The 21,733-nt window shown below is 50.9% G+C and overlaps 33 non-coding genes and 8 pseudogenes across 33 annotated transcripts; all 41 read right to left on the bottom strand.

Annotated features, from left to right (window-relative positions):
• Positions 1 to 22: 22 nt before the first annotated feature.
• On the bottom strand, positions 23 to 140 carry LOC121773032 (annotated as a pseudogene).
• A 401-nt stretch (positions 141 to 541) lies between these two features.
• Positions 542 to 660, bottom strand: LOC121773015. The gene has a single exon (XR_006044622.1). It is a non-coding gene; the product is annotated as a 5S ribosomal RNA (ribosomal RNA).
• A 406-nt stretch (positions 661 to 1,066) lies between these two features.
• LOC121773026 lies at positions 1,067 to 1,189 on the bottom strand (annotated as a pseudogene).
• Positions 1,190 to 1,592: 403 nt separating this feature from the next.
• LOC121773012 lies at positions 1,593 to 1,711 on the bottom strand. Its single transcript, XR_006044619.1, has one exon. It is a non-coding gene; the product is annotated as a 5S ribosomal RNA (ribosomal RNA).
• Positions 1,712 to 2,118: 407 nt separating this feature from the next.
• Positions 2,119 to 2,238, bottom strand: LOC121773044 (annotated as a pseudogene).
• A 403-nt stretch (positions 2,239 to 2,641) lies between these two features.
• On the bottom strand, positions 2,642 to 2,760 carry LOC121772992. Its single transcript, XR_006044600.1, has one exon. It is a non-coding gene; the product is annotated as a 5S ribosomal RNA (ribosomal RNA).
• Positions 2,761 to 3,158: 398 nt separating this feature from the next.
• Positions 3,159 to 3,277, bottom strand: LOC121772923. Its single transcript, XR_006044534.1, has one exon. It is a non-coding gene; the product is annotated as a 5S ribosomal RNA (ribosomal RNA).
• Positions 3,278 to 3,678: 401 nt separating this feature from the next.
• On the bottom strand, positions 3,679 to 3,797 carry LOC121772921. The gene has a single exon (XR_006044532.1). It is a non-coding gene; the product is annotated as a 5S ribosomal RNA (ribosomal RNA).
• A 399-nt stretch (positions 3,798 to 4,196) lies between these two features.
• Positions 4,197 to 4,315, bottom strand: LOC121773011. The gene has a single exon (XR_006044618.1). It is a non-coding gene; the product is annotated as a 5S ribosomal RNA (ribosomal RNA).
• A 401-nt stretch (positions 4,316 to 4,716) lies between these two features.
• Positions 4,717 to 4,835, bottom strand: LOC121772993. Its single transcript, XR_006044601.1, has one exon. It is a non-coding gene; the product is annotated as a 5S ribosomal RNA (ribosomal RNA).
• Positions 4,836 to 5,234: 399 nt separating this feature from the next.
• Positions 5,235 to 5,353, bottom strand: LOC121773010. The gene has a single exon (XR_006044617.1). It is a non-coding gene; the product is annotated as a 5S ribosomal RNA (ribosomal RNA).
• Positions 5,354 to 5,753: 400 nt separating this feature from the next.
• On the bottom strand, positions 5,754 to 5,872 carry LOC121773004. The gene has a single exon (XR_006044612.1). It is a non-coding gene; the product is annotated as a 5S ribosomal RNA (ribosomal RNA).
• Positions 5,873 to 6,272: 400 nt separating this feature from the next.
• LOC121773027 lies at positions 6,273 to 6,391 on the bottom strand (annotated as a pseudogene).
• Positions 6,392 to 6,792: 401 nt separating this feature from the next.
• Positions 6,793 to 6,911, bottom strand: LOC121773018. The gene has a single exon (XR_006044625.1). It is a non-coding gene; the product is annotated as a 5S ribosomal RNA (ribosomal RNA).
• Positions 6,912 to 7,312: 401 nt separating this feature from the next.
• LOC121773047 lies at positions 7,313 to 7,431 on the bottom strand (annotated as a pseudogene).
• A 399-nt stretch (positions 7,432 to 7,830) lies between these two features.
• Positions 7,831 to 7,949, bottom strand: LOC121772969. Its single transcript, XR_006044579.1, has one exon. It is a non-coding gene; the product is annotated as a 5S ribosomal RNA (ribosomal RNA).
• Positions 7,950 to 8,350: 401 nt separating this feature from the next.
• Positions 8,351 to 8,469, bottom strand: LOC121772962. The gene has a single exon (XR_006044572.1). It is a non-coding gene; the product is annotated as a 5S ribosomal RNA (ribosomal RNA).
• Positions 8,470 to 8,870: 401 nt separating this feature from the next.
• LOC121772944 lies at positions 8,871 to 8,989 on the bottom strand. The gene has a single exon (XR_006044554.1). It is a non-coding gene; the product is annotated as a 5S ribosomal RNA (ribosomal RNA).
• Positions 8,990 to 9,389: 400 nt separating this feature from the next.
• LOC121772970 lies at positions 9,390 to 9,508 on the bottom strand. The gene has a single exon (XR_006044580.1). It is a non-coding gene; the product is annotated as a 5S ribosomal RNA (ribosomal RNA).
• A 401-nt stretch (positions 9,509 to 9,909) lies between these two features.
• LOC121772943 lies at positions 9,910 to 10,028 on the bottom strand. The gene has a single exon (XR_006044553.1). It is a non-coding gene; the product is annotated as a 5S ribosomal RNA (ribosomal RNA).
• Positions 10,029 to 10,427: 399 nt separating this feature from the next.
• Positions 10,428 to 10,546, bottom strand: LOC121772996. The gene has a single exon (XR_006044604.1). It is a non-coding gene; the product is annotated as a 5S ribosomal RNA (ribosomal RNA).
• Positions 10,547 to 10,946: 400 nt separating this feature from the next.
• On the bottom strand, positions 10,947 to 11,065 carry LOC121773022. The gene has a single exon (XR_006044629.1). It is a non-coding gene; the product is annotated as a 5S ribosomal RNA (ribosomal RNA).
• A 401-nt stretch (positions 11,066 to 11,466) lies between these two features.
• On the bottom strand, positions 11,467 to 11,585 carry LOC121773034 (annotated as a pseudogene).
• A 399-nt stretch (positions 11,586 to 11,984) lies between these two features.
• Positions 11,985 to 12,103, bottom strand: LOC121772994. Its single transcript, XR_006044602.1, has one exon. It is a non-coding gene; the product is annotated as a 5S ribosomal RNA (ribosomal RNA).
• A 399-nt stretch (positions 12,104 to 12,502) lies between these two features.
• Positions 12,503 to 12,621, bottom strand: LOC121772930. The gene has a single exon (XR_006044541.1). It is a non-coding gene; the product is annotated as a 5S ribosomal RNA (ribosomal RNA).
• Positions 12,622 to 13,022: 401 nt separating this feature from the next.
• LOC121772961 lies at positions 13,023 to 13,141 on the bottom strand. Its single transcript, XR_006044571.1, has one exon. It is a non-coding gene; the product is annotated as a 5S ribosomal RNA (ribosomal RNA).
• A 401-nt stretch (positions 13,142 to 13,542) lies between these two features.
• LOC121772942 lies at positions 13,543 to 13,661 on the bottom strand. Its single transcript, XR_006044552.1, has one exon. It is a non-coding gene; the product is annotated as a 5S ribosomal RNA (ribosomal RNA).
• Positions 13,662 to 14,061: 400 nt separating this feature from the next.
• On the bottom strand, positions 14,062 to 14,180 carry LOC121772985. The gene has a single exon (XR_006044594.1). It is a non-coding gene; the product is annotated as a 5S ribosomal RNA (ribosomal RNA).
• Positions 14,181 to 14,582: 402 nt separating this feature from the next.
• Positions 14,583 to 14,701, bottom strand: LOC121772999. Its single transcript, XR_006044607.1, has one exon. It is a non-coding gene; the product is annotated as a 5S ribosomal RNA (ribosomal RNA).
• Positions 14,702 to 15,102: 401 nt separating this feature from the next.
• On the bottom strand, positions 15,103 to 15,221 carry LOC121773050 (annotated as a pseudogene).
• Positions 15,222 to 15,620: 399 nt separating this feature from the next.
• LOC121773029 lies at positions 15,621 to 15,739 on the bottom strand (annotated as a pseudogene).
• A 403-nt stretch (positions 15,740 to 16,142) lies between these two features.
• On the bottom strand, positions 16,143 to 16,261 carry LOC121772912. Its single transcript, XR_006044523.1, has one exon. It is a non-coding gene; the product is annotated as a 5S ribosomal RNA (ribosomal RNA).
• Positions 16,262 to 16,662: 401 nt separating this feature from the next.
• On the bottom strand, positions 16,663 to 16,781 carry LOC121772946. The gene has a single exon (XR_006044556.1). It is a non-coding gene; the product is annotated as a 5S ribosomal RNA (ribosomal RNA).
• Positions 16,782 to 17,182: 401 nt separating this feature from the next.
• LOC121772978 lies at positions 17,183 to 17,301 on the bottom strand. Its single transcript, XR_006044587.1, has one exon. It is a non-coding gene; the product is annotated as a 5S ribosomal RNA (ribosomal RNA).
• A 400-nt stretch (positions 17,302 to 17,701) lies between these two features.
• LOC121772954 lies at positions 17,702 to 17,820 on the bottom strand. Its single transcript, XR_006044564.1, has one exon. It is a non-coding gene; the product is annotated as a 5S ribosomal RNA (ribosomal RNA).
• A 401-nt stretch (positions 17,821 to 18,221) lies between these two features.
• LOC121772973 lies at positions 18,222 to 18,340 on the bottom strand. Its single transcript, XR_006044583.1, has one exon. It is a non-coding gene; the product is annotated as a 5S ribosomal RNA (ribosomal RNA).
• A 401-nt stretch (positions 18,341 to 18,741) lies between these two features.
• Positions 18,742 to 18,860, bottom strand: LOC121772928. Its single transcript, XR_006044539.1, has one exon. It is a non-coding gene; the product is annotated as a 5S ribosomal RNA (ribosomal RNA).
• Positions 18,861 to 19,883: 1,023 nt separating this feature from the next.
• LOC121772959 lies at positions 19,884 to 20,001 on the bottom strand. Its single transcript, XR_006044569.1, has one exon. It is a non-coding gene; the product is annotated as a 5S ribosomal RNA (ribosomal RNA).
• Positions 20,002 to 20,402: 401 nt separating this feature from the next.
• LOC121772941 lies at positions 20,403 to 20,521 on the bottom strand. Its single transcript, XR_006044551.1, has one exon. It is a non-coding gene; the product is annotated as a 5S ribosomal RNA (ribosomal RNA).
• A 401-nt stretch (positions 20,522 to 20,922) lies between these two features.
• Positions 20,923 to 21,040, bottom strand: LOC121772956. Its single transcript, XR_006044566.1, has one exon. It is a non-coding gene; the product is annotated as a 5S ribosomal RNA (ribosomal RNA).
• A 401-nt stretch (positions 21,041 to 21,441) lies between these two features.
• Positions 21,442 to 21,560, bottom strand: LOC121772911. Its single transcript, XR_006044522.1, has one exon. It is a non-coding gene; the product is annotated as a 5S ribosomal RNA (ribosomal RNA).
• Between the last annotated feature and the right edge of the window lie 173 nt (positions 21,561 to 21,733).

Raw genomic sequence — 21,733 nt, 5'->3', positions numbered from 1 at the left:
AAAATTGACGTACTCGCAAAAAGGGGTGCAACACGAGGACTTCCTAGGGGTCACCCATCCTAGTACTACTCTCGGCCAAGCACGCTTAACTTCGGAGTTCTGATATGATCCGATGCATTAAGGCTGGTATGATCGCATCCATCAGCCCATCCGCACTCTATTCTTTCATGTTGTACGCTCCCGTACGCAGGTTCTGATCTCCCACCATTCAGACCGCCATAACTTTTGAACCGGAAGGAGTTACGGGACCCACAGCATATCATCGCGAAGCTCTCGCCGAGCTCCTCATCCTTAGCCCCGGTCAAAGGTTGCCGCAAATGCCAAGGGCAGAAAAAAGGTCATTTCGAGCCGTTTCGGGTACTTTTCGACCTTAAATGCTTCATTTCGGCACGTTTAAGACTGTGGGACCCGCTCGTTATCAGCGCGGGAAAAACTTCGTGCCTTCCTTCTTCGCACTCTTCAACCACTAGCAGGTCATCGATTTTCGCACCTCAGTAAGAGCAACTGAAATGATGAAAAAAAATTGACGTACTCGCAAAAAGGGGCGCAACACGAGGACTTCCCAGGGGGTCACCAATCCTAGTACTACTCTCGGACAAGCATGCTTAACTTCGGAGTTCTGATGGGATCCGGTGCATTAGTGCTTGTATGATCGCACCCATCAACCCGTCCGCACTTTATTCTTTCATGTCGTACGCTCCCGTACGCAGGTTCTGATCTCCCACCCTTCAGACGGCCATAACTTTTTGACCGGAAGGAGTTACGGGACCCACATCATATCATCGCGAAGCTCTCGCCTGCCCTCTCATCCCATGCCCCGGTCGAAGCCCGCCGCTAATTGCCGGGGGCGGAAAAAGGTTCATATCGAGCCGTTTTGGGCACTCTTTTCGACCTTAAATGCTGTTTTTCGGCACGTTTAAGACCTGTGGGACGTGCTCGTTATCAGCGCGTGAAGAATTCGTGCCTTACTTCTTCGCCACTCTTCAACCACTAGCAGGTCATCGATTTTCGCACCTCAGTAAGAGCAACTGAAATGATGAAAAAAAATTGAAGTACTCGCCAAAAAGGGGTGCAACACGAGGACTTCCCAATGGGGTCCACCCATCCTAGTACTACTCTCGCCCAAGCACGCTTAACTTCAGGAGTTCTGATGGGATCCAGGTGCATTAGTGCTGGTATGAACGCACCTATCACTCCAGTCCGCACTTTATTCTTTCTTATAGTACGCTCCGTAACGCAGGTTCTGATTCTCCACCCTTCAGACGGCCATAACTTTTGACCGGAAGGAGTTACGGGACCCACAACATATCATCGTGAAGCTCTCGCCGAGCCTCTCGTCCCCTAGCCCCGGGCAAGCCCACGCTAATGCCGGGGCGGAAAAAAGGTCGTTTTCGAGGCCGTTTTGCGAACTTTTCGACCTTAAATGCTGCTTTTCAGCACGTTTAGAGGCTGTGCGGACCCACTCGTTATCAGCGCGCGAAGAACATCGTGCCTTCCTTCTTCGCACTCTTCAACCACTAGCAGGTCATCGATTTTCACACCTCAGTAAGAGCAACTGAAATGATGAAAAAAAATTGACGTACTCGCAAAAAGGGGTGCAACACGAGGACTTCCCAGGGGGTCACCCAACCTGGTACTACTCGCGGACAAGCACGTTTAACTTGGGAGTTCTGATAGGATCCGGTGCATTAGTGCTGGTATGAACGCACCCATCAACCCATCCGCACTTTATTCTTTAATGTCGTACGCTCCCGTACGCAGGTTCTAATTTCCCACCCTTCAAACGGCCATAACTTTTGAACCGGAAGGAGTTACGGGACCCACAACATATCATCGCGAAGCCCTCACCGAGCCCCTCATCCTCAACATAGGGTAAAGCTCGCTGCTAATGCCGGGGGCGGAAAAAAAGGTCAGTTCGAGCCGTTTTGGGCACTTTTCGACCTTAAATGCTGCTTTTCGGCACATTTAAGGCTGTGCGGACCCGCTCGTTATCAGCGCACGAAGAACGTCATGCCTTCCTTCTTCGCACTCTTCAACCACTTAGCAGGTCATCGATTTTCGCACCACTCAGTAAGAACAACTGATAATGATGAAAAAAAATTGACGTACTCACAAAAGGGGGTGCAACACGAGGACTTCCCTAGGGGGTCACCCATCTAGTACTACTCTCGGACCAAGCACGCTTAACTTCAGAGTTCTGATGGGATCCGGTGCATTAGTGCTTGTATGATCGCCCCCATCAACCCATCCGCACTTTATTCTTTCTAACGTACGCTCCCGTAACGCAGGTTCTGATCTCCCACCCTTGCAGACGGCCATAACTTTTGAACCGGAAGGAGTTACTGGACCCACAGCATATCATCGCGAAGCTCTCACCGAAGCCCCTCGTCCCTAGACTCGAACGAAGCCTGCTGCCAATGCTAGGGGCAGGAAAACAGGTCGTTTCGGGCCGTTTTGGGCACTTTTCGACCTTAAATGCTGATTTTTGTCACGTTTAAGGTTGTGGGACCGCTCGTTATCAGCGCGCTAAGAACTTCGTGCCTTCCTTCTTCGCACTCTTCAACCACTAGCAGGTCATCGATTTTCGTACCTCAGTAAGAGCAACTGAAATGATGAAAAAAAATTGACGTACTCGCAAAAAGGGGTGCAACACGAGGACTTCCTAGGGGGTCACCCATCCTAGTACTGCTCTCGGACAAGCACGTTTAACTTCGGAGTTCTGATGGGATCCGGTGCATTAGTGATGGTATGAACGCACCCATCAACCCATCCGCACTTTATTCTTTCTTATCGTACGCTCTCGAACGCAGGTTCTGATCTCCCACCCTTAAGACGGCCATAACTTTTGAACCGGAAGGAGTTACGGGACCCACTGCATATCATCGCGAAGCTCTCGCCGAGCCCCCCGTCCCCAGCTCGGGCAAAGCCCGCCGCTAATGCCTGGGGCGGAAAAAAGGTCGTTTCGAGCCATTTTGGGCACTTTTTGACCTTAAATGCTGCTTTTCGGCACGTTTAAGGCTGTGGGACCCGCTCGTTATCAGCGCACAAAGAACTTCGTGCCTTCCTTCTTCCCACTCTTCAACCACTAGCAGGTCATCGATTTTCGCACCTCAGTAAGAACAACTGAAATGATGAAAAAAATGACGTACTCGCAAAAAGGGGTGCAACACGAGGACTTCCCTGGGGGTCACCCATCCTAGTACTTTTCTCGCCCAAGCACGCTTAACTTCGGAGTTCTGATGGGATCCGATGCATTAATGCAGGTATGAGCGCACCCATAAGCCCATAATCACTACATTCTTTCATGTCGTATGCTCCCGTACGCAGGTTCTGATCTCCCACCCTTCAGACGGCCATAACTTTTGAACCGGAAGGAGTTACGGGACCCACATCATATCATCGCGAAGCTCTCGCCTAGCCTCTCATCCCCTGCCCCGGTCGAAGCCCGCCGCTAATGCCGGGGGCGGAAAAAAGGTCATATCGAGCCGTTTTGGGCACTTTTCGACCTTAAATGCTGTTTTTCGGCACGTTTAAGACTGTGGGACGTGCTCGTTATCAGCGCGTGAAGAACTTCGTGCCTTCCTTCTTCGCACTCTTCAACCACTAGCAGGGCATCAATTTTCGCACCTCAGTAAGAGCAACTGAAATGATGAAAAAAAATTGACGTACTCACAAAAAGGGGTGCAACACGAGGACTTCCCAGGGGGCCACCCATCCTAGTATTACTCTCGCCCAAGCACGCTTAACTTCAGAGTTCTGATGGGATCCGGTGCATTAGTGCTGGTATGAACGCACCCATCACTCCATCCGCACTTTATTCTTTCTTATCGTACGATCCCGAACGCAGGTTCTGATCTCTCACCCTTCAGACGGCCATAACTTTTGGACCGGAAGGAGTTACGGGACCCACAACATATCATCGTGAAGCTCTCGCCGAGCCTCTCGTCCCCAGCCCCGGGCAAAGCCCACCGCTAATGTCGGGGCGGAAAAAAGTCGTTTCGAGCCGTTTTGCAAACTTTTCGACCTTAAATGCTGCTTTTCAGCACGTTTGAGGCTGTGGGACCCACTCGTTATCAGCGCGCGAAGAACATCGTGCCTTCTTTCTTCGCACTCTTCAACCACTAGCAGGTCATCGATTTTCACACCTCAGTAAGAGCAACTGAAATGATGAAAAAAAATTGACGTACTCGCAAAAAGGGGTGCAACACGAGGACTTCCCAGGGGGTCACCCAACCTGGTACTACTCGCGGACAAGCACGTTTAACTTGGGAGTTCTGATAGGATCCGGTGCATTAGTGCTGGTATGAACGCACCCATCAACCCATCCGCACTTTATTCTTTAATGTCGTACGCTCCCGTACGCAGGTTCTAATTTCCCACCCTTCAAACGGCCATAACTTTTGAACCGGAAGGAGTTACGGGACCCACAACATATCATCGCGAAGCCCTCACCGAGCCCCTCATCCTCAACATAGGGTAAAGCTCGCTGCTAATGCCGGGGGCGGAAAAAAGGTCAGTTCGAGCCGTTTTGGGCACTTTTCGACCTTAAATGCTGCTTTTCGGCACATTTAAGGCTGTGGGACCCGCTCGTTATCAGCGCACGAAGAACGTCATGCCTTCCTTCTTCGCACTCTTCAACCACTAGCAGGTCATCGATTTCCGCACCTCAGTAAGAACAACTGAAATGATGAAAAAAAATTGACGTACTCACAAAAAGGGGTGCAACACGAGGACTTCCTAGGGGGTCACCCATCCTAGTACTACTCTCGGACAAGCACGCTTAACTTCAGAGTTCTGATGGGATCCGGTGCATTAGTGCTTGTATGATCGCCCCCATCAACCCATCCGCACTTTATTCTTTCTTAACGTACGCTCCCGAACGCAGGTTATGATCTCCCACCCTTGAGACGGCCATAACTTTTGAACCGGAAGGAGTTACTGGACCCACAGCATATCATCGCGAAGCTCTCACCGAGCCCCTCCTCCCTAGACTCGAACGAAGCCTGCTGCAATTGCTAGGGGCAGAAAACAGGTCGTTTCGGGCCGTTTTGGGCACTTTTCGACCTTAAATGCTGATTTTTGTCACGTTTAATGTTGTGGGACCGCTCGTTATCAGCGCGCTAAGAATTTGGTGCCTTCCTTCTTCGCACTCTTCAACCACTAGCAGGTCATCGATTTTCGTACCTCAGTAAGAGCAACTGAAATGATGAAAAAAAATTGACGTACTCGCAAAAGGGGTGCAACACGAGGACTTCCCAGGGGGTCACCCAACCTAGTACTACTCTCGGAAAAGCACGTTTAACTTGGGAGTTCTGATGGGATCCGGTGCATTAGTGCTGGTATGAACGCACCCATCAACCCATCCGCACTTTATTCTTTCTTATCGTACGCTCTCGAACGCAGGTTCTGATCTCCCACCCTTCCGACGGCCATAACTTTTGAACCGGAAGGAGTTACGGGACCCACAGCATATCATCGCGAAGCTCTCGCCGAGCCCCCCGTCGCCAACCCCAGGCAATGCCCGCCGCTAATGCCGGGGGTGGAAAAAATGTCATTTCGAGCCATTTTAGGCACTTTTCGACCTTAAATGCTGCTTTTCGGCACAATTAAGGCTGTGGGACCCGCTCGTTATCAGCGCGCAAAGAACTTCGTGCCTTCCTTCTTCGCACTCTTCAACCACTAGCAGGTCATCGATTTTCGCACCTCAGTAAGAGCAACTGAAATGTTGAAAAAAAATGACGTACTCGCAAAAAGGGGTGCAACACGAGGAATTACCAGGGGGTCACCCATCCTAGTACTGCTCTCGGACAAGCACGCTTAACTTTGGAGTTCTGATGGGATCCGGTCCATTAGTGCTGGTATGATCGCACCCATCAACCCATCCGCACTTTATTCTTTAATGTTGTACGCTCCCGTACGCAGGTTCTAATTTCCCACCCTTCAGACGGCCATAACTTTTGAACCGGAAGGAGTTACGGGACCCACAAGATATCATCGCGAAGCCCTCGCCGAGCCCCTCATCCTCAACACAGGGCAAAGCTCGCCGCTAATGCCGGGGGCGGAAAAAAGGTCAGTTCGAGCCGTTTTGGGCACTTTTCGACCTTAAATGCTGCTTTTCGGCACAATTAAGGCTGTGGGACCCGCTCGTTATCAGCGCGCAAAGAACTTCGTGCCTTCCTTCTTCGCACTCTTCAACCACTAGCAGGTCATCGATTTTCGCACCTCAGTAAGAGCAACTGAAATGTTGAAAAAAAATGACGTACTCGCAAAAAGGGGTGCAACACGAGGACTTACCAGGGGGTCACACATCCTAGTACTACTCTCGGACAAGCACGCTTAACTTTGGAGTTTTGATGGGATCCGGTGCATTAGTGCTGGTATGATCGCACCCATCAACCCATCCGCACTTTATTCTTTAATGTCGTACGCTTCCGTACGCAGGTTCTAATTTCCCACCCTTCAGACGGCCATAACTTTTGAACCGGAAGGAGTTACGGGACCCACAACATATCATCGCGAAGCCCTCGCCGAGCCCCTCATCCTCAACACAGGGCAAAGCTCGCCGCTAATGCCGGGGGCGGAAAAAAGGTCAGTTCGAGCCGTTTTGGGCACTTTTCGACCTTAAATGCTGCTTTTCGGCACGTTTAAGGCTGTGGGACCCGCTCGTTATCAGCGCGCGAAGAACTTCATGCTTTCCTTCTTCGCACTCTTCAACCACTAGCAGGTCATCGATTTTCGCACCTCAGTAAGAGCAACTGAAATGATGAAAAAAAATTGACGTACTCGCAAAAAGGGGCGCAACACGAGAACTTCCTAGGGGGTCACCCATCCTAGTACTACTCTCGGACAAGCATGCTTAACTTCGGAGTTCTGATGGGATCTGGTGCATTAGTGCTTGTATGATCGCCCCCATCAACCCATCCGCACTTTATTCTTTCTTATCGTACGCTCCCGAACACAGGTTTTGATCTCCCACCCTTCAGACGGCCATAACTTTTGAACCGGAAGGAGTTACGGGACCCACAGCATATCATCGCGAAGCTCTCACCGAGCCCCTCGTCCCCAGACTCGAGCGAAGCCTGCTGCCAATAATGGGGGTTGAAAACAGATCGTTTCGGGCCATTTTGGGCACTTTTCGACCTTAAATGCTGATTTTCGTCACGTTTAAGGTTGTGGGACCCGCTCATTATCAGCGCGCTAAGAATTTCGTGCCTTCCTTATTCGCACTCTTCAACCACTAGCAGGTCATCGATTTTCGTACCTCAGTAAGAGCAACTGAAATGATGACAAAAAATTGACGTACTCGCAAAAAGGGGTGCAACACGAGGACTTCCCAGGGGGTTACCAAACCTAGTACTACTCTCGGACAAGCACGTTTAACTTGGGAGTTCTGATGGGATCCGGTGCATTAGTGCTTGTATGAACGCACCCATCAACCCATCCGCACTTTATTCTTTCTTATCGTACGTTCTTTAACGCAGGTTCTGATCTCCCACCCTTCAGACGGCCATAACTTTTGAACCGGAAGGAGTTACGGGACCCACAGCATATCATCGCGAAGCTCTCACCGAGCCCCTCGTCGCTTAACTCGAGCGAAGCCTGCTGCCAATGCTGCGGGCGAAAAACTGGTCGTTTCGGGCCGTTTTGGGCACTTTTCGACCTTAAATGCTGATTTTCGTCACGTTTAAGGTTGTGGGACCCGCTCGTTATCAGCGTGCAAAGAACTTCGAGCCTTCCTTCTTCACACTCTTCAACCACTAGCAGGTCATCGATTTTCGCACCTCAGTAACAGCAACTGAAATGATGAAAAAAATGACGTACTCGCAAAAAGGGGTGCAACACGAGGACTTCCTAGGGGATCACCCATCCTAGTACTATTCTCGGACAAGCACGCTTAACTTTGGAGTTCTGATGGGATCCGGTGCATTAGTGCGGGTATGATCGCACCCATCAACCCATCCGCACTTTAATCTTTAATATCGTACGCTCCCGTACGCAGGTTCTGATCTCCCACCCTTCAGACGGCCATAACTTTTGAACCGGAAGGAGTTACGGGACCCACAACATATCATCGCGAAGCTCTCGCCGAGCCCCTTGTCCCCAACACAACGTAAAGCTTGCCGCTAATGCCGGGGGCAGAAAAAAGGTCGTTTCGAGCCGTTTTGGGCACTTTTCGACCTTAAATGCTCCTTTTCGGCACGTTTGAGGCTGTGGGACCCACTCGTTATCAGCGCGAGAAGAACTTCGTGCCATCCTTCTTCGCACTCTTCAACCACTAGCAGGTCATCGATTTTCGCACCTCAGTAAGAGCAACTGAAATGATGAAAAAAAATTGACGTACTCGCAAAAAGGGGTGCAACACGAGGACTTCCAAGGGGGTCACCCATCCTAGTACTACTCTCGGACAAGCACGCTTAACTTCAGAGTTCTGATGGGATCCGGTGCATTAGTGCTTGTATGATCGCACCCATCAACGCATCCGCACTTTATTCTTTCTTATCGTACGCTCCCGAACGCAGAATCTGGTCTCCCACCCTTCAGACGGCCATAACTTTTGAACCAGAAGGAGTTACGGAACCCACAGAATATTATCGCGAAGCTCTCACTGAGCCCCTCGTCCTCAAACTCGAGCGAAGCCTGCTGCCAAAGCTGGGGCCGGAAAACAGGTCGTTTCGGGCCTTTTTGGGCGTTTTTCGACCTTAAATGCTGATTTTCGTCACGTTTAAGGTTGTGGGACCCGCTTGTTATCAGCACGCAAAGAACTTCTTGCCTTCCTTCTTCGCACTCTTCAACCACTAGCAGGTCATCAATTTTCGCACCTTAGTAAGAGCAACTGAAATGATGAAAAAAAATTGACGTACTCGCAAAAAGGGGTGCAACACGAGGACTTCCCAGGGGGACACCCATCCTAGTACTGCTCTCGGACAAGCACGCTTAACTTCGGAGTTCTGATGGGATCCGGTGCAATAGTGCAGGTATGATCGCACCCATTAACCCATCCGCACTTTATTCTTTCTTATCGTACGCTCCCGAACGCATGTTCTGATCCCCCACCCTTCAGACGGCCATAACTTTTGAACCGGAAGGAGTTATGGGACCCACAGCATATCATCGCGAAGCTCTCGCCGAGCCCCCCGTCCCCAGCCCCAGGCAAAGCCCGCCGCTAATGCCAGGGAAGGAAAAAAGGTCGTTTCGAGCCGTTTTGGGCACTTTTCGACCTTAAATGCTGCTTTTCGGCACAATTAAGGCTGTGGGACCCGCTCGTTATCAGCGCGCAAAGAACTTCGTGCCTTCCTTCTTCGCACTCTTCAACCACTAGCATGTCATCGATTTTCGCACCTCAGTAAGAGCAACTGAAATGTTGAAAAAAAATGTCGTACTCGCCAAAAGGAGTGCAACACGAGGACTTCCCAGGGGGTCACCCATCCTAGTACTACTCTCGGACAAGCACGTTTAACTTTGGAGTTCAGATGAGATCCGTTGCATTAGTGCTGGTATGATCGCACCCATCAACCCATCCGCACTTTATTCTTTAATGTCATACCCTCCCGTACGCAGGTTCTAATTTCCCACCCTTCAGACGGCCATAACTTTTGAACCGGAGGGAGTTACGGGACCCACAACATATCATCGCGAAGCCCTCGTCGAGCCCTTCATCCTCAACACAGGGGAAAGCTCGCCGCTAATGCCGGGGGCGGAAAAAAGGTCAGTTCGAGCCGTTTTGGGCACTTTTCGACCTTAAATGCATCTTTTCGGCACATTTAAGGCTGTGGGACCCGCTCGTTATCAGCGCGTGAAGAACTTCATGCCATCCTTCTTCGCACTCTTCAACCACTAGCAGGTCATCGATTTTCGCACCTCAGTAAGAGCAACTGAAATGATGAAAAAAAATTGACGTACTCGCAAAAAGGGGTGCAACACGAGGACTTCCCAGGGGGACACCCATCCTAGTACTGCTCTCGGACAAGCACGCTTAACTTCGGAGTTCTGATGGGATCCGGTGCAATAGTGCAGGTATGATCGCACCCATTAACTCATCCGCACTTTATTCTTTCTTATCGGACGCTCCCGAACGCATGTTCTGATCCCCCACCCTTCAGACGGCCATAACTTTTGAACCGGAAGGAATTATGGGACCCACAGCATATCATCGCGAAGCTCTCGCCGAGACCCCCGTCCCCAGCCCCAGGCAAAGCCCGCCGCTAATGCGAGGGAAGGAAAAAAGGTCGTTTCGAGCCATTTTGGGCACTTTTCGACCTTAAATGCTGCTTTTCGGCACAATTAAGGCTGTGGGACCCGCTCGTTATCAGCGCGCAAAGAACTTCGTGCCTTCCTTCTTCGCACTCTTCAACCACTAGCAGGTCATCGATTTTCGCACCTCAGTAAGGGAAACTGAAATGTTGAAAAAAATGACGTACTCGCAAAAAGGGGTGCAACACGAGGACTTACAAGGGGGTCACCCATCCTAGTACTACTCTCGGACAAGCACGCTTAACTTTGGAGTTCTGATGGGATCTGGTGCATTAGTGCTGGTATGATCGCACCCATCAACCCATCCGCACTTTATTCATTAATGTCGTACGCTCCCGTACGCAGGTTCTAATTTCCCACCCTTCAGACGGCCATAACTTTTGAACCGGAAGGAGTTACGGGACCCACAACATATCATCGCGAAGCCCTCGCCGAGCCCCTCATCCTCAACACAGGGCAAAGCTCGCCGCTAATGCCGGGGGCGGAAAAAAGGTCAGTTCGAGCCGTTTTGGGCACTTTTCGACCTTAAATGCTGTTTTCGGCACGTTTAAGGCTGTGGGACCCGCTCGTTATCAGCGCGCGAAGAACTTCATGCCTTCCTTCTTCGCACTCTTCAACCACTAGCAGGTCATCGATTTTCGCACCTCAGTAAGAGCAACTGAAATGATGAAAAAAAATTGACGTACTCGCAAAAAGGGGCGCAACACGAGAACTTCCTAGGGGGTCACCCATCCTAGTACTACTCTCGGACAAGTACGCTTAACTTCGGAGTTCTGATGGGATCTGGTGCATTAGTGCTTGTATGATCGCCCCCATCAACCCATCCGCACTTTATTCTTTCTTATCGTACGCTCCCGAACACAGGTTTTGATCTCCCACCCTTCAGACGGCCATAACTTTTGAACCGGAAGGAGTTACGGGACCCACAGCATATCATCGCGAAGCTCTCACCGAGCCCCTCGTCCCCAGACTCGAGCGAAGCCTGCTGCCAATAATGGGGGTTGAAAACAGATCGTTTCGGGCCGTTTTGGGCACTTTTCGACCTTAAATGCCGATTTTCGTCACGTTTAAGGTTGTGGGACCCGCTCATTATCAGCGCGCTAAGAATTTCGTGCCTTCCTTATTCGCACTCTTTAACCACTAGCAGGTCATCGATTTTCGTACCTCAGTAAGAGCAACTGAAATGATGAAAAAAAATTGACGTACTCGCAAAAAGGGGTGCAACACGAGGACTTCCCAGGGGGTCACCAAACCTAGTACTACTCTCGGACAAGCACGTTTAACTTGGGAGTTCTGATGGGATCCGGTGCATTAGTGCTTGTATGAACGCACCCATCAACCCATCCGCACTTTATTCTTTCTTATCGTACGCTCTCGAACGCAGGTTCTGATCTCCCACCCTTCAGACGGCCATAACTTTTGAACCGGAAGGAGTTACGGGACCCACAGCATATCATCGCGAAGCTCTCACCGAGCCCCTCGTCCCTTAACTCGAGCGAAGCCTGCTGCCAATGCTGGGGGCGGAAAACTGGTCGTTTCGGGCCGTTTTGGGCACTTTTCGACCTTTAATGCTGATTTTCGTCACGTTTAAGGTTGTGGGACCCGCTCGTTATCAGCGTGCAAAGAACTTCGAGCCTTCCTTCTTCACACTCTTCAACCACTAGCAGGTCATCGATTTTCGCACCTCAGTAAGAGCAACTGAAATGATGAAAAAAATGACGTACTCGCAAAAAGGGGTGCAACACGAGGACTTCCTAGGGGATCACCCATCCTAGTACTATTCTCGGACAAGCACGCTTTACTTTGGAGTTCTGATGGGATCCGGTGCATTAGTGCGGGTATGATCGCACCCATCAACCCATCCGCACTTTATTCTTTAATATCGTACGCTCCCGTACGCAGGTTCTGATCTCCCACCCTTCAGACGGCCATAACTTTTGAACCGGAAGGAGTTACGGGACCCACAACATATCATCGCGAAGCTCTCGCCGAGCCCCTTGTCCCCAACATAAGGCAAAGCTTGCCGCTAATGCCGGGGGCGGAAAAAAGGTCGTTTCGAGCCGTTTTGGGCACTTTTCGACCTTAAATGCTCCTTTTCGGCACGTTTGAGGCTGTGGGACCCACTCGTTATCAGCGCGCGAAGAACTTCGTGCCATCCTTCTTCGTACTCTTCAACCACTAGCAGGTCATCGATTTTCGCACCTCAGTAAGAGCAACTGAAATGATGAAAAAAATGACGTACTCGCAAAAAGGGGTGCAACACGAGGACTTCCTAGGGGATCACCCATCCTAGTATTATTCTCGCCCAAGCACGCTTAACTTCGGAGTTCTGATGGGATCCGGAGCATTAGTGCTGGTATGAACGCACCCATTAACCCATCCGCACTTTATTTTTTCTTATCGTACGCTCCCGAACGCAGGTTCTGATCTCCCACCCTTCAGACGGCCATAACTTTTGAACCGAAAGGAGTTACGGGACCCACAGCATATCATCGCGGAGCTCTCACCGAGCCCCTCATCCTCAGCCCTGGTCGAAGCTCGCCGCTAATGCTGAGGGTGGAAAAAAGGTCAGTTCGAGCCGTTTTAGGCACTTTTCGACCTTAAATGCTGCTTTTCTGCACGTTTAAGGCTGTGGGACCCACTCGTTATCAGCGCGCAAAGAACTTCGAGCCTTCCTTCTTCACACTCTTCAACCACTAGCAGATCATCGATTTTCGCACCTCAGTAAGAGCAACTGAAATGATGAAAAAAAATTGACGTACTCGCAAAAAGGGGTGCAACACGAGGACTTCCAAGGGGGTCACCCATCCTAGTACTACTCTCGGACAAGCACGCTTAACTTCAGAGTTCTGATGGGATCCGGTGCATTAGTGCTTGTATGATCGCACCCATCAACCCATCCGCACTTTATTCTTTCTTATCGTACGCTCCCGAACGCAGAATCTGATCTCCCACCCTTCAGACGGCCATAACTTTTGAACCAGAAGGAGTTACGGAACCCACAGAATATTATCGCGAAGCTCTCACTGAGCCCCTCGTCCTCAAACTCGAGCGAAGCCTGCTGCCAAAGCTGGGGGCGGAAAACAGGTCATTTCGGGCCTTTTTGGGCACTTTTCGACCTTAAATGCTGATTTTCGTCACGTTTAAGGTTGTGGGACCCGCTTGTTATCAGCACGCAAAGAACTTCTTGCCTTCCTTCTTCGCACTCTTCAACCACTAGCAGGTCATCAATTTTCGCACCTCAGTAAGAGCAACTGAAATGATGAAAAAAAATTGACGTACTCGCAAAAAGGGGTGCAACACGAGGACTTCCCAGGGGGACACCCATCCTAGTACTGCTCTCGGACAAGCACGCTTAACTTCGGAGTTCTGATGGGATCCGGTGCAATAGTGCAGGTATGATCGCACCCATTAACCCATCCGCACTTTATTCTTTCTTATCGGACGCTCCCGAACGCATGTTCTGATCCCCCACCCTTCAGACGGCCATAACTTTTGAACCGGAAGGAGTTATGGGACCCACAGGATATCATCGCGAAGCTCTCGCCGAGACCCCCGTCCCCAGCCCCAGGCAAAGCCCGCCGCTAATGCCAGGGAAGGAAAAAAGGTCGTTTCGAGCCGTTTTGGGCACTTTTCGACCTTAAATGCTGCTTTTCGGCACAATTAAGGCTGTGGGACCCGCTCGTTATCAGCGCGCAAAGAACTTCGTGCCTTCCTTCTTCGCACTCTTCAACCACTAGCAGGTCATCGATTTTCGCACCTCAGTAAGAGCAACTGAAATGTTTAAAAAAAATGACGTACTCGCAAAAAGGGATGCAACAAGAGGACTTCCCAGGGGGTCACCCATCCTAGTACTACTCTCGGACAAGCACGCTTAACTTTGGAGTTCAGATGAGATCCGGTGCATTAGTGCTGGTATGATCGCACCCATCAACCCATCCGCACTTTATTCTTTAATGTCGTACCCTCCCGTACGCAGGTTCTAATTTCCCACCCTTCAGACGGCCATAACTTTTGAACCGGAGGGAGTTACGGGACCCACAACATATCATCGCGAAGCCCTCGCCGAGCCCTTCATCCTCAACAAAGGGCAAAGCTCGCCGCTAATGCCGGGGGCGGAAAAAAGGTCAGTTCGAGCCGTTTTGGGCACTTTTTCGACCTTAAATGTTGCTTTTCGGCACGTTTGAGGCTGTGGGATCCACTCGTTATCAGCGCGCGAAGAACTTCGTGCCTTCCTTCTTCGCACTCTTCAACCACTAGCAGGTCATCGATTTTCGCACCTCAGTAAGAGCAACTGAAATGATGAAAAAAAATTGACGTACTCGCAAAAAGGGGCGCAACACGAGGACTTCCTAGGGGGTCACCCATCCTAATACTACTCTCGGACAAGCACGCTTAACTTCGGAGTTCTGATGGGATCCGGTGCATTAGTGCTTGTATGATCGCCCCCATCAACCCATCCGCACTTTATTCTTTCTTATCGTACGCTCCCGAACGCAGGTTCTGATCTCCCACCCTTCAGACGGCCATAACTTTTGAACCGGAAGGAGTTACGGGACCCACAACATATCATCGCGAAGCTCTCACCGAGCCCCTCGTCCCCAGACTCGAGCGAAGCCTGCTGCCAATGCTGGGGGCGGAAAACAGGTCGTTTCGGGCCGTTTTGGGCACTTTTCGACCTTAAATGCTGATTTTCGTCACGTTTAAGGTTGTGGGACCCGCTCGTTATCAGCGCGCTAAGAATTTCGTGCCTTCCTTCTTCGCAGTCTTCAACCACTAGCAGGTCATCGATTTTCGTACCTTAGTAAGAGCAACTGAAATGATGAAAAAAAATTGATGTACTCGCAAAAAGGTGTGCAACACGAGGACTTCCCAGGGGGTCACCCAACCTAGTACTACTCTCGGACAAGCACGTTTAAATTGGGAGTTCTGATGGGATCCGGTGCACTAGTGTTGGTATGAACGCACCCATCAACCCATCCGCACTTTATTCTTTCTTATCGTACGCTCTCGAACGCAGGTTCTGATCTCCCATCCTTCAGACGGCCATAACTTTTGAACCGGAAGGAGTTACAGGACCCACAGCATATCATCGCGAAGCTCTCGCCGAGCCCCCCGTCGCCAGCGCCGGGCAAAACCCGCCGCTAATGCCGGAGGCGGAAAAAAGGTCGTTTCGAGCCATTTTGGGCACTTTTCGACCTTAAATGCTGCTTTTCGGCACGTTTAAGGATGTGGGACCCGCTAGTTATCAGTGCGCAAAGAACTTCGTGCCTTCCTTCTTCGCACTCCTCAACCACTAGCAGGTCATCGATTTTTGCACCTCAGTAAGAGCAACTGAAATGATGAACAAAATGACGTACTCGCAAAAAGGGGTGCAACACGAGGACTTCCTAGGGCATCACCCATCCTAGTACTACTCTCGGACAAGCACGCTTAACTTTGGAGTTCTGATGGGATCCGGTGCATTAGTGCTTGTATGATCGCACCCATCAACCCATCCGCACTTTATTCTTTCTTATCGTACGTTCCCGAACGCAGAATCTGATCTCCCACCCTTCAGACAGCCATAACTTTAGAACCAGAAGGAGTTACGGGACCCACAACATATCATCGCGAAGCTCTCACCAAGCCCCTCGTCCCTAACACAAGGCAGAGCTTGCCGCAAATGCCGGGGGCGGAAAAAAGGTCGTTTCGAGCCGTTTTGGGCACTTTTCGACCTTAAATGTTGCTTTTCGGCACGTTTGAGGCTGTGGGATCCACTCGTTATCAGCGCGCGAAGAACTTCGTGCCTTCCTTCTTCGCACTCTTCAACCACTAGGCAGGTCATCGATTTTCACACCTCAGTAAGAGCAACTGAAAATGATGAAAAAAAATTGACGTACTCGCAAAAAGGGGTGCAACACGAGGACTTCCCAGGGGGCCACCCATCCTAGTATTATTCTCGCCCAAGCACGCTTAACTTCGGAGTTCTGATGGGATCCGGTGCATTAGTGCTGGTATGAACGCACCCATTAACCCATCCGCACTTTATTTGTTCTTATCGTACGCTCCAGAACGCAGGTTCTGATCTCCCACCCTTCAGACGGCCATAACTTTTGAACCGGAAGGAGTTACGGGACCCACAGCATATCATCGCGGAGCTCTCACCGAGCCCCTCATCCTCAGCCCCAGTCGAAGCACGCCGCTAATGCCGGGGGCGGAAAAAAGGTCAGTTCGAGCCGTTTTGGACACTTTTCGACCTTAAATGCTGCTTTTCGGCACGTTTAAGGCTGTGGGACCCGCTCGTTATCAGCGCGCGAAGAACATCATGCCTTCCTTCTTCACACTCTTCAACCACTAGCAGGTCATCGATTTTCGCACCTCAGTAAGAGTAACTGAAATGATGAAAAAAAATTGACGTACTCGCAAAAAGGGGTGCAACACGAGGACTTCCTAGGGGGTCACCCATCCTAGTACTACTCTCGGAAAAGCACGCTTAACTTCGGAGGTCTGATGGGATCCGGTGCATTAGTGCTTGTATGATCGCACCCATCAACCCATCCGCACTTTATTCTTTCTTATCGTACGTTCCCGAACGCAGAATCTGATCTCCCACCCTTCAGACGGCCATAACTTTTGAACCGGAAGGAGTTACGGGACCCACAGCATATCATCGCGAAGCTCTCACCGAGCCCCTCGTCCTCAAACTCGAGCGAAGCCTGCTGCCAATGCTGGGGGCGGAAAACAGGTCAGTTCAGGCCGTTTTGAGCACTTTTCGACCTTAAATGCTGATTTTCGTCACGTTTAAGGTTGTGGGACCCGCTTGTTATCAGCGCGCAAAGAACTTCGTGCCTTCCTTCTTCGCACTCTTCAACCACTGGCAGGTCATTGATTTTCGCACCTCAGTAAGAGCAACTGAAATGATGAAAAAAAATTGACGTACACGCAAAAAGGGGTGCAACACGAGGACTTCCCAGGGGGACACCCATCCTAGTACAGCTCTCGGACAAGCACGCTTAACTTCGGAGTTCTGAAGGGATCCGGTGCAATAGTGCAGGTATGATCGCACCCATTAACCCATCCGCACTTTATTCTTTCTTATCGTACGCTCCCGAACGCAGGTTCTGATCCCCCACCCTTCAGACGGCCATAACTTTTGAACCGGAAGGAGTTACGGGACCCACAGCATATCATCGCGAAGCTCTCGCCGAGCCCCCCGTCCCCAGCCCCAGGCAAAGCCCTCCGCTAATGCCGGGGGAGGAAAAAAGGTCGTTTCGAGCCGTTTTGGGCACTTTTCGACCTTAAATGCTGCTTTTCGGCACGTTTGAGGCTGTGGGACCCACTCGTTATCAGCGCGTGAAGAATTTGTGCTTTCCTTCTTCGCACTCTTCAACCACTAGCAGGTCATCGATTTTCACACCTCAGTAAGAGCAACTGAAATGATGAAAAAAAATTGACGTACTGGCAAAAAGGGGTGCAACACGAGGACTTCCTAGGGGGTCACCCATCCTAGTACTACTCTCGGAAAAGCACGCTTAACTTCGGAGTTCTGATGGGATCCGTTGCATTAGTGCTTGTATGATCGCACCCATCAACCCATCCGCACTTTATTCTTTCTTATCGTACGCTCCCGAACGCAGAATCTGATCTCCCACCCTTCAGACGGCCATAACTTTTGAACCGGAAGGAGTTACGGGACCCACAGCATATCATCGCGAAGCTCTCACCGAGCCCCTCGTCCTCAAACTCGAGCGAAGCGTGCTGCCAATGCTGGGGGCGGAAAATAGGTCGTTTCAGGCCGTTTTGGGCACTTTTCGACCTTAAATGCTGATTTTCGTCACGTTTAAGGTTGTGGGACCCGCTTGTTATCAGCGCGCAAAGAACTTCGTGCCATCCTTCTTCGCACTCTTCAACCACTAGCAGGTCATCGATTTTCGCACCTCAGTAAGAGCAACTGAAATGATGAAAAAAATTTGACGTACTCGCAAAAAGGGGTGCAACACGAGGACTTCCCAGGGGGACACCCATCCCAGTACTGCTCTCGGACAAGCACGCTTAACTTCGGAGTTCTGATTGGATCCGGTGCAATAGTGCAGGTATGATCGCACCCATTAACCCATCCGCACTTTATTCTTTCTTATCGTACGCTCCCGAACGCAGGTTTTGATCCCCCACCCTTCAGACGGCCATAACTTTTGAACCGGAAGGAGTTACGGGACCCAAAGCATATCATCGCGAAGCTCTTGCCGAGCTCCCCGTCCCCAGCCCCAGGCAAAGCACGCCGCTAATGCAGGGGGAGGAAAAAAGGTCGTTTCGAGCCGTTTTGGGCACTTTTCGACCTTAAATGCTGCTTTTCGGCACGTTTAAGGCTGTGGGACCCGCTCGTTATCAGCGCGCAAAGAACTTCGTGCCTTCCTTATTCGCACTCTTCAACCACTAGCAGGTCATCGATTTTCGCACCTCAGTAAGAGCAACTGAAATGATGAAAAAAAATTGACGTACTCGCAAAAAGGGGTGCAACACGAGGACTTCCCAGGGGGTCACCCATCCTAGTACTACTCTCGGACAAGCACGCTTAACTTCGGAGTTCTGATGGGATCCGGTGCATTACTGCTGGTATGATCGCACCCATCAACCCATCCGCACTTTATTCTTTTATGTCGTACGCTCCCGTACGCATGTTCTGATCTCCCACCCTTCAGACGGCCATAACTTTTGAACCGGAAGGAGTTACGGGACCCACAACGTATCATCGCGAAGCACTCGCCGAGCCCCTCGTCCCCAATGCAAGGCAAAGCTCGCCGCTAATGCCGGGGGCGGAAAAAGGTCATTTCGAGCCGTTTTGGGCACTTTTCGACCTTAAATGCTGCTTTTCGGCACGTTTGAGGCTGTGGGACCCACTCGTTATCAGCGCGCGAAGAATTTGTGCCTTCCTTCTTCGCACTCTTCAACCACTAGCAGGTCATCGATTTTCACACCTCAGTAAGAGCAACTGAAATGATGAAAAAAAATTGACGTACTCGCAAAAAGGGGTGCAACACGAGGACTTCCCAGGGGGCCACCCATCCCAGTATTATTCTCGCCCAAGCATGCTTAACTTCGCAAAAAGGGGTGCAACACGAGTTCTGATGGGATCCGGTGGGGGAGCCCCCCAGGCGTGATACGGTCATCCTAGTACTACTCTCGGACAATCACGCTTAACTTCAGAGTTTTGATGGGATCCGGTGTATTAGTGCTGGTATGAACGCACCCATCAACCCATCCGCACTTTATTCTTTCATATCGTACGCTCCCGAACGCAGGTTCTGATCTCCCACCCTTCAGACGGCCATAACTTTTGAACCGGAAGGAGTTACGGCACCCACAACATATCATCGCGATGCTCTCGCCGAGCTCCCCGTCCCCAGCCGCGTGCAAAGCCCGTCGCTAATGCCAGGAGCATAAAAAAGGTCGTTTCGAGCCGTTTTGGGCACTTTTCGACCTTAAATGCTGCTTTTTGGCACGTTTAAGGCTGTGGGACCCGCTCGTTATCAGCGCGCAAAGAACTTCGTGCCTTACTTCTTCGCACTCTTCAACCACTAGCAGGTCATCGATTTTCGCACCTCAGTAAGAGCATCTGAAATGATGAAAAAAAATCGACGTACTCGCAAAAAGGGGTGCAACACGAGGACTTCCCAGGGGGCACCCATCCTAGTACTGCTCTCGGACAAGCACGCTTAACTTCGGAGTTCTGACGGGATCCGGTGCATTAGTGCAGGTATGATCGCACCCATCAACCCATCCGCACTTTATTCTTTAATGTCGTACGCTCCCGTACGCAGGTTCTGATCTACCACCCTTCAGACGGCCATAACTTTTGAACCGGAAGGAGTTACGGGACCCATAGCATATCATCATGAAGCTCTCGCCGAGCCCCTCGTCCCCAGACCCGGGCAAAGCCCGCCGCTAATGCCGGGTGCAGAAAAAAGGTCGTTTCGGGCCGTTTTGGGCACTTTTCGACCTTAAATGCTGCTTTTCGGCACGTTTAAGGCTTTGGGACCCGCTTGTTATCAGCGCGCAAAGAACTTCGTGCCTTCCTTCTTCGCACTCTTCAACCACTAGCAGGTCATCAATTTTCGCACCTCAGTAAGAGCAACTGAAATGATGAAAAAAAATTGACGTACACGCAAAAAGGGGTGCAACACGAGGACTTCCCAGGGGGACACCCATCCTAGTACTGCTCTCGGACAAGCACGCTTAACTTCGGAGTTCTGATGGGATCCGGTGCAATAGTGCAGGTATGATCGCACCCATTAACCCATCCGCACTTTATTCTTTCTTATCGTACGCTCCCGAACGCAGGTTCTGATCCCCCACCCTTCAGACGGCCATAACTTTTGAACCGGAAGGAGTTACGGGACCCATAGCATATCATCATGAAGCTCTCGCCGAGCCCCTCGTCCCCAGACCCGGACAAAGCCCGCCGCTAATGCCGGGTGCAGAAAAAAGGTCGTTTCGGGCCGTTTTGGGCACTTTTCGACCTTAAATGCTGCTTTTCGGCACGTTTAAGGCTGTGGGACCCGCTCGTTATCAGCGCGCTAAGAACTTCGTGCCTTCCTTATTGGCACTCTTCAACCACTAGCAGGTCATCGATTTTCGCACCTCAGTAAGAGCAACTGAAATGATGAAAAAAAATTGACGTACTCGCAAAAAGGGGTGCAACACGAGGACTTCCTAGGGGTCACCCATCCTAGTACTACTCTCGGAAAAGCACGCTTAACTTCGGAGTTCTGATGGGATCCGGTGCATTAGTGCTTGTATGATCGCACCCATCAACCCATCCGCACTTTATTCTTTCTTATCGTACGCTCCCGAACGCAGAATCTGATCTCCCACCCTTCAGACGGCCATAACTTTTGAACCGGAAGGAGTTACGGGACCCACAGCATATCATCGCGAAGCTCTCACCAAGCCCCCCGTCCCAAGCCCCAGGCAAAGCCCGCCGCTAATGCCGGGGGAGGAAAAAAGGTCGTTTCGAGCCGTTTTGGGCACTTTTCGACCTTAAATGCTGCTTTTCGGCACGTTTAAGGCTGTGGGACCCGCTCGTTATCAGCGCGCAAAGAACTTCGTGCCTTCCTTATTCGCACTCTTCAACCACTAGCAGGTCATCGATTTTCGCACCTCAGTAAGAGCAACTGAAATGATGAAAAAAAATTGACGTACTCGCAAAAAGGGGTGCAACACGAGGACTTCCCAGGGGGTCACCCATCCTAGTACTACTCTCGGACAAGCACGCTTAACTTCGGAGTTCTGATGGGATCCGGTGCATTAGTGCTGGTATGATCGCACCCATCAACCCATCCGCACTTTATTCTTTAATGTCGTACGCTCCCGTACGCATGTTCTGATCTCCCACCCTTCAGACGGCCATAACTTTTGAACCGGAAGGAGTTACGGGACCCACAACATATCATCGCGAAGCTCTCGCCGAGCCCCTTGTCCCCAACGCAAGGCAAAGCTCGCC

The sequence above is a fragment of the Salvia splendens genome, chromosome 16 (genome assembly GCF_004379255.2).
Source record: "Salvia splendens isolate huo1 chromosome 16, SspV2, whole genome shotgun sequence".
NCBI classification, from domain to species: domain Eukaryota; kingdom Viridiplantae; phylum Streptophyta; class Magnoliopsida; order Lamiales; family Lamiaceae; genus Salvia; species Salvia splendens.
This window is presented reverse-complemented; position numbering and strand designations above follow the sequence as displayed.